We start from the raw sequence: 8518 nt of genomic DNA on the forward strand, positions 1-8518 counted from the left end.
TTCCTCCCCCGGCGCGCCGCCCGCCCAGCTCTCCGGACACGGCGCGTCGCCCGCGGGACTCACCGCGCGTGTCCTGGGGGCCGCGGCGCGCCGGGTCCCGCCCGCGACGGCCGGGGTGCCGCGGGGCTGGGCGCCGTGCCCTGCGCCCTGCTGGGGTCCCTGCCCGGGCGCGGGGCTGCTTCCCCTGCTCCGGAAAGGTGAGCGGCTCCCCAGAGGAGCCGCAACCTGAGCTGGAGGAGGAGGAGGAGGAGGAGGAGGAGGAGGAGGAGGAGGGAGAAGGGGAGGGGAAGGGAGGGTTGGAGGAAGGTGGGGAAAAGGAGGGAGGGGGAGGAGGAGGAGGAGGAAGGGAAAAACCCGGCCCCCGCCAGAGTTTTTCACGTGTACAAGTTGACTCCTCCCCCGTGCCTCCCCGCCCTGCCCACAGCCGCTGCCAATCCCCAGGGCTCCCTCTGCCCGAGTGCCCACCCCTTTCTCCCACTCTGGGAACCAGGGTCCAAGTGCTTCTTCCGGTTTCGTTCCTTAGGCCTGGCCCCTGCCAGCCCTCTGGGGCTGGCCCGGTTAACCCCGACTAGGCGATGAGACCCTCTGGACTGGAGAACCCCAGGACTGGGGCCAGACCACCACGGGTGATTTGCTGACAGTGCTTTTCTGGAAAGGTAGCTTTCCCACCGAGGCTGATCCTGGATCCCAGCCCCTGGCACCCCAGGAGCTAATGTGCAAAGACTGATCCTGTTGGCTACGTTTGCCTTTTGCGTTCTTGGCGACAGTAGCCCTAGGGCTCTCCCAACGGTGGGACTTGTCACTAACGTTTTGGGGCAAAACTCCCACCTGGTTTCCCCACCTCTCCAGGGCCTGAATGAAGCTTCCCTACTAGTCATCACCGCCACTGCCTACCCGGGAGGGTAATTCAGTTTGTCCTTTTGGAATGAAACTCTGCAGGCCGACTGAGATTCATCCAGGAACCCTTACAGAATAGCCAGTGCCGGTCCCGCTTTCATTTTACAGAAGGGGAAACTGAGGCCCAGAAAGGTGATTGGACTGGCCTACAGTTCCACAGAGTCAGAGACAAACCATGATTGGGACTCAAGCCAATGACCACACCATCTAACTTCAGGGATCGAAGGAAAACTGGGATGGAGTGAAGGGCACACCTGTCCCATCTGGGCCCCGCCCAGCCCTGCTTCCTTGTGGGGGCTATCAGAGAGCAGGTGGTACCTCAGACCGTAGGGGCACTGAATCAGAGAGATCTGTGTCCTCGGCCTTGCCAGTGGGCATGGCCTTTACAGTCTGGGGGTCTTGACAGGGGGTGGGGGGGGTCTTGAGGAGGGTGGTCCACAGTGTGGATGTGTTTCCTTTCTGGAGGACGTGGGCCTACCTACCGTCTGCCCCCCAACACCAGCCCGCATCCAGCCGGCAACACGGATCTCTCCAGACTCCATGGGGGCTGGAGATGGCAGAAAGAAGGAAGACCCTGGGCCCTTGCAGTAGAGTGACTTGTGGGTCGTCAGCGGGGGCACACCACAAAGGGCGTCCCAACTCTGCCACCTGTTTTCTCTGCCAGGGCATGAGATTTCCCGGGCACGCGCACTTTAGGAAGAGAAAACTGCCTGGTGCCGAAGGGGTGCAAAAAGTGGATGGATCCATAGCCTCCAGGCTATGGGAACAGCCAGCTGCCTGGCTCCATAATCCATGTGTATGATAACACAGGGGGCAGAGAGGCCATGCAGAGGCAGGGAAGGGACAGGGAGGGCAGGGGAGAGGGCTATGGCTAAAGAACTGTGCATACTGGAGGGTTCAAGAGAACGGGGCCAAGCTAGAGTTTCAAGGAACCAGGGGAATGGATGGGGTCCAGAGGTTTCAACAAAAGTTTTCTGAACATTTCTTATATGCCAAATAATAGCCAGAATTCCGGGCACCAAATGGATGGAACACAGGCCCTGCCCTCCGGGAGCTCGCGATCTAGATCTGGGTTGTCTATCTAACCCAGGTTAGAGCTGCGGCTGCCTGGAGAGTTTGTTTTGCTGCTTGAGCTGAAGGTCCAGGGATAAGAAGACAGTGGAAGGCAGGAGGGGGGTTCCGTTTTCTCAGGAAGGGTAACACCTGTGCAGACTTCAGGGGTGAGAGGCCAGAGCTTAGAGTTGCCGGGGCTAGAGGTGATGTGCTAGAAAGAGGCAGGTGCTGGGTTCTGAAGACCCTCCTAACATTCGCCCTGTCCCGAAACTACGGGGCAAAGTGGAACATGTCAGAGGAAAGAGAAATCACCAGGTCTGTGTTATAGGATGATCCCTTGGACAGCCAAGTGGAGGCTTGACAGTGGGATAAAATCTGGAGGTAGAACCCCCAATTTGCAGGCTGATCCTGATGATGAATGTCGCAGGCTTAGACTGGGGCAGTGGCAGCAGGGACAGAGGAGGGGGCTGACTTGAGAGACGGTTTGGGAGCCAGGATCATGGAATTTTGTGCCTATTTGAGTCTAGGAGATAAGGGAGCAAAGAATGTCAAGGTTGGAGCCCCTGGTGTGATAGACCAAGCTAGAAGCTTCTTCGGGTTGCCTTGATTCATACAACCTCCTTTTATTGGTTGTGTGACCTTGGGCAAATGACAACCTTCCGGAGCCTCGTTTTGCAATCTGTAAAACAAAGATACTGAAATCGATCTTGCGTGGTCATTGTATATATTAAAGATAATGTATGCCAAAGCGTAGGGCTTAACTCGTAACAGGAATTCAATAAATAGTAGATGTAATTATGATTGTTTCTCCTTTCCACAAACATTTGTTGAGCACCTGATATGTGCCACGGATTGTCCTAGATCTTTGGGACGTAAGTCTCATTCCCTAGTCACGTGTAGCTCACCATCTAGTGGGAGAGAGCTATGCAGAGGATAGCCATATAGCCAAGCAATACGGGCTGGTATGGGCTGGGGCAGAGGAGGAAACTGTGCCCAAAGAATGAAGGACAACTTCACCGAGGAGAGATGACAGCTTAAACCACGTAGGGCCAGCTATCGGCTCAGAGGCTATCATATCGTCCCCGTCTCCCAGACAATGGATTGTGTTTCAGAATCTGAAATGTTCCGTTTTGAAGGCATTTGACATGCTCCTCGGGGTTGGGAGAAGGGGGTGGACTACAGATGAGTGTCTATATGGACCCAGGGAGTGGTACATAGAACCTTGGCAACCCCAGGGCAGGGCATGAGCAGATGGGCAGATAGAAGAGGGGGACCAGGTAAGCGTGAACGTGGGCACGTGGCTGGAGCTTGCTAGCTGGGTAGGAGCCTATATGTGTGTGCACTTGGGCCGTCCTGATTTTTCTGCTCCCTGTCTGTACCCTTCTAAAAATTCCTTGCAAAACCATTTGGTGTCCTCAGCCTGCCTCCCATGCCAATTTTCTTTCCATCCATCTCTTAACGAGCCCAGCTTGGTAGAAGCCGCGCTCCCTGGTCCTCCACTAAGGAAGGACTCCTGCCTTGCTGTCCCACCAAGCAAGACTCTGGGCTTTCCAGCTAGATGGACTGTTACATCTCCGATTTTCCCATCTGTGACATGGAGATAGTAACAGTCCCCTTCTCGTGGAGCCGTTGTGAGGTTTCAATGTGATGTGAAACTTGGTGGACAGGGGATGCTTATTTCCCTTCTCTGCCCAGTAACTGCCTCCTTGCAGAGGGTCAGACGAGACTGTCAGCTGGGGATGTCCCCTGGCACACCGGCCTCTGGGGCCCCACGCTATAGGCCTTCCCCTCTGCTAGCCTAAATGGCATCCCTGGGTGGCCCTGGTCACCCTAGGGTATAGTGCTGGCAGGATGACAATGGGGGCCCAGCAGCGGCCCAGCCCGCTCTCCCACTCCAATCCAGTCTCTCCTCCCTGCTGCTGATCACATGCCACTGCTCTGCAGATAGGACAGGCGTCCCTGGGCGCCCGAGGGCTGGCGGGGAAGCTGGAAACAGCTCTCCCTCACAGACTGTGTGGGCAGTGCATTCGAATAGCTTCTGAAAAACCAAAGTTCAAGCCCGCCCTACTTTCCCCTGGGAGGCTCAGCATCCAGACAGGGAGACCAGCCAACGGAGAATCTCCTTTCTGCACGTTGCTGCAAACTCTCCTCCCTTCTGGTGCTACCCACACATGCGACACAGTCTCCAAAAGCACTGCAGGGACACTTGGGAGGCCCGGAGACCCGACTCTGCCCCTAAGGTGCCAAGAGCCGTTTCGTTTATCTGGGCCTCAGTTTGCCTCCTCTGAATAATGGGGAATAATGTGAGTGCTGCCACTCCGGAGGGTTAAATGAGAGTGTGAATGCGAAAGTTTACTTTGTGAAAACACCTGCCTGTGCATGAGATCATTAGTGTTTGGCCAAAGAGACCTTCTTAGGGTTCTCAGGAGACAAGTGAAGACAAGAGAAATGGGAAACTCAGAACAGAGAGAAGTCTTCCCCAAGGACGTCTGTGACCTCAGCAGGAGGAGGGAGAATGGCAACACGGAGCTTGGCCCATGGACCACCCCGCTGTGGGCTAGCTCCTTACGAGTGTGTGAGTCCGTAGGGGCGGCAGGACGTGGCCTTGGTCAGCCGATGCTTACTCCTCCCCTGAAGAAACTCAGACCATTGTTTTCCAGTGACTTATGGAGAGTGAGGGTGACTAGGGTCAGTGTCACTTACCTGGTTCCAGTGTGATGCCACTACAGAGCCCGGGAGCTGCCACTTTGTCACTGCACCAAGCATCACGTCCTCTCCTCACTGCTTGTGTTAAATGCACGGGCGCGCATGTACTCGTGCGTGTGTGTGAACACACACACACGCACACACACCCCATGCACAACCACTCCAGACTTCCGATGGAACAACAGCTGCGTCCCCAGAAGGTTCTAGAACAGGGTAGGCATGTAAACAGAGTAAGCCAATCGCAGCCCTGTTGACCCTAGCAACCATCAACCCGATTAGAACCCCCACCCCCACCCCGAGTCCGGCAGTGCCTCCCAAACACACCATATACACACACAACCTTCAGGTTGCTGCATTGCCATGGCAACGAAACCATCACACAAAGCAGGGAAAATGGGAAAGTGGCCCTTAGCAACAAGACCGGACCAGTCATTGGGGTGAGCACGCCAGCAGCACTGGCTAGCGTGAGGTCACGATGTGGAGAGGGTCCCCATGCAGGGAGGGGAGGAAAAGAGGGCTGGTGTGTCTGGACTTCGAAGCCCAGTTTTTAGCCCTGGGCCTCCGCTCGCTCACCTTTGACCTGTAGGGTCACAGATGCCTTCTTGTATTTTAGTGTATCCCCAGTGTGTGCCTGTATTATCGCGTTGCAATTACTTTTTAACCAATAAATAAGGATAGGAACTATAGATGATCTTTTCAGAAAACCTCCAGAATGTTGAGACTCCTGGGGAAAAGAAGACTTCCGATTGATCCTCAGAGAGACCCTAAAATCCAGCTCGTGAGTTCCTCGTAGAGTTGGGCCTCGATTCAGTTTGTAAACATTTCCTTGGTATCTACCCTGTGCCAAGCCGGGTCAGCCAGGCCCTGACTTCAGCCGTGGCCGGGTGGGCTGGGCGGGGCCTGCAGAAACGTGTCGGTGGTGAGAGCGTCCTGGAGGTCTGTCGGGCGGGTCTGGAGCAGGTGCTTATACGAACAGCAGGCTGCCTGGAGGAGATTTTGCTCCGGGCCAAGGGAGAGGGCTGAAGCTGGGACCCTGCGGGCCCCCTTGGCGAACTGGCTTCTGACGTCCATACCTCATCATCCTCCCTTCAGCCAGCTACCAGAGAGACCTTAATTCAAAATGAAAATTTGACAATGGGCTCCTCTGCCCAGCTTCTTCTTCCCGTGGCTCCCCAACAGCCTTGGGTCCCCTCCTTCAGAATCTGATGACAGCTGAGAGACTCCCTTCCTAGCATCCAAAACATACATGCCCAGCATTTTCCATTCATTTTGGGGAGCTATGGGCCTCTTCAAGCTCCTTCATGGACTTGATTGGGGGGGAATAGCATGTGAAGTCCCGTGTGGCCAGCCTCTGCCTCCCTCATCAGCTCACTTGGCTTGCCCCGCCCCCGCCCCCGGTATATAACAGGCCACACCAAACAATGTGCACTCCCCTTGCGGGCACTGCCATACTGGCCTGCTTCATGCCTTTGTGCCTGTGTTCCCACCAACTGGAGAGGCCTCTTCCTTCACCTGTTACCTGGTAAACTCCTATTCATGCTTCAAAACCCTGTTCAGGAGTCAACACCTCATAGTTTTTGATGCTGACCAGACAGGCTTGATCACTCCATGGTCTGAAGTACTCTCATTACCTGTCTCCCACTACATGGGGGATCTGTGTCTGTCTTCTTTATCGAGCTTTGAGTTTCCTGAGGCCACACACCACTTCTTAGCCTTTATGTCCTTAGTTCCTAGCATGTAATAGGTCTGGGGAACCAAAATAGCAGGACCAAGTCGGCAGAGGAAACAGAGCTGACAAAGGAGGAAAGTAAGCAGACAGGAAGTTAGGACAGGAGCCAGGAGAAGAGAGGCTATCAAGGAGGAAAGAGGCATCAGAAGCTCGAGGTCAAAATGGTTAAGGACTGAAAGGCATCACTGAGTTTGGCAACCAGGAAGCCGTTGGTAGGGTAACCAGCAGCCCCAGTTTGCCGGGGACTCCCCCGGATCTGGAATTGGAAGTCTTGAGTGAACGGTCATGGTTGGCCACCCTGCAGGTTGGTCATGGTTGGCGACCCTAACGAGGGCAGTGCTAGAAGTGAGATTGGGGCAGAAACCTGCCTGAGGCTGGCTGGAGGACCAATGGCAGATGCGGAAGGACGACTGGGGACAACTGGTGACCGACTGCAGAGCCAGTGTGCTGGGTCCGGGAGGGAGAGCAGCGGGAGCCTGAGGATGGCTCCAACCTCCCAGCCTCTCTCTCCTGGTCCCACTGCCCTGCGGAGAAAGCAAACGAGGCTCGTGTCAAGAACATCGCGTGCCCCTTGAGGACTTCCTCCTGAAGGGCTCCAGGGTCACTACCTCTATCGCCTGACTGACCCTCCCCACCACCTCAATGCCCACAGCACCACTGGCCCTCTATCCCTTGTATCTGTAGTATTTTGTCCTGTAGGCACAACAGATCCAGCTACTCCTGGTCGACTTTTCTTCTAAGCTTTTATTTAAAATCTTCCTTTGGGGGGGCGCCTGGGTGGCTCGGTCGGTTAAGCAACCGACTTCGGCTCAGGTCATGATCTCACAGTTTGTGAGTTCAAGCCTCGTGTGGGGCTCGGTGCTGACAGCTCAGAGCCTGAAGCCTGCTTCAGATTCTGTCCTTCTCTATCCCTCTCCCTCTCTCTCTACCCCACCTCCCTGCTCGTGCTCTGTCTCTCTGTTGCTCTCAAAAATAATTAAAAAAAATTTTTTTTAAATACTATAAAATCTTCTTTGGGGGCACCTGGGTGGCTCAGTCGCTTAAGGATCCAACTCATGATTTCCCCTCAGGTCATGATCTCATAGTTGTGAGTTGGAGCCTGTGGCAGGCTCTGTACTGAGCATGGATCCTGCCTGGGATTCTCTCTCTCTCTGCCCCTGCCCCCACGCCACTCTCTCTCTCAAAATAAACTTTTTAAAAAATAAAGATTCTTGCAAAAAATAAACTAAAGATAAAAAATGATAAGAATCTTCTTTTAGTTTGTATTTCTTTAGTCCAACTAATTAAACTCTGACCTTCTTAAAGGCAGGGGTCACGCGCTCCCTCCCTGCCTCCTTTCCGGAAACACTAATGAAGCACTGTTTATCCAGTGGTCAAGGTGATAGGCACAGTTCCTACCCTCAGGTATCTCGGTCTGGGTTCAGGCCTCCGAAATGCAGAGAAGCTCATACCCCTGAGCAGCAGGAGACAGTCCACACGGGGCTTCAGCGAGTCTGAAAGCCCATAACGTCATCTGGAGTAGAGACGTTCGAATGGACCCCGGTGCCGCGGAATAGTGTGTCCGGATCGGAACAACGCATTCATTAGGAGACACCCGAACTCTGTTTCTCCCAGTTAGATTAAAGAGGAAAGAGGGAGGAAAAACAAGAAGGAGGTTGCTCTTAACTAACGAAGAAGCAATAGCCCCCCACAGCCGTGATCACAGGGCCCGCCTCCGTTGGCCGCCGGGACACCGTCTCATTAGCCAGGGTGCCCAGACACCGCACGCCCTGCTGGAGCCACCTCCTTGCCAAGTGTCTGCTCCATAATTAAACACAAAATCCCCGTCTCTTCAAGGCACTGGCTGCCCCTCCTGTGGGGGATAGGGAGGCAGTGGGGAGGGGCTGAGCGTGGGTGAGGCCTCCCTCTGGCCCTGCTGGGGGAAGGGAAACCAGAGGGGTGTGCGTCGTGAATGGGGATCCCCGGGACCCTCCCCTGGGGAGGAGATGTGGGAAGCTCTCAGGGAAAGGAAGTGAAAGGGCATGGAGCGAGAGGAGGGACCCTGCCTTCTCCCTATCTGACACCAGGACGGACAGAAGGCAAATGGGCCACACGGGCCTTCTGCAGGGTTTCCGAGCTGGACTCCAGAAAGTG

This window comes from Acinonyx jubatus, chromosome E4, assembly GCF_027475565.1.
Source record: "Acinonyx jubatus isolate Ajub_Pintada_27869175 chromosome E4, VMU_Ajub_asm_v1.0, whole genome shotgun sequence".
Lineage (NCBI taxonomy): Eukaryota > Metazoa > Chordata > Mammalia > Carnivora > Felidae > Acinonyx > Acinonyx jubatus.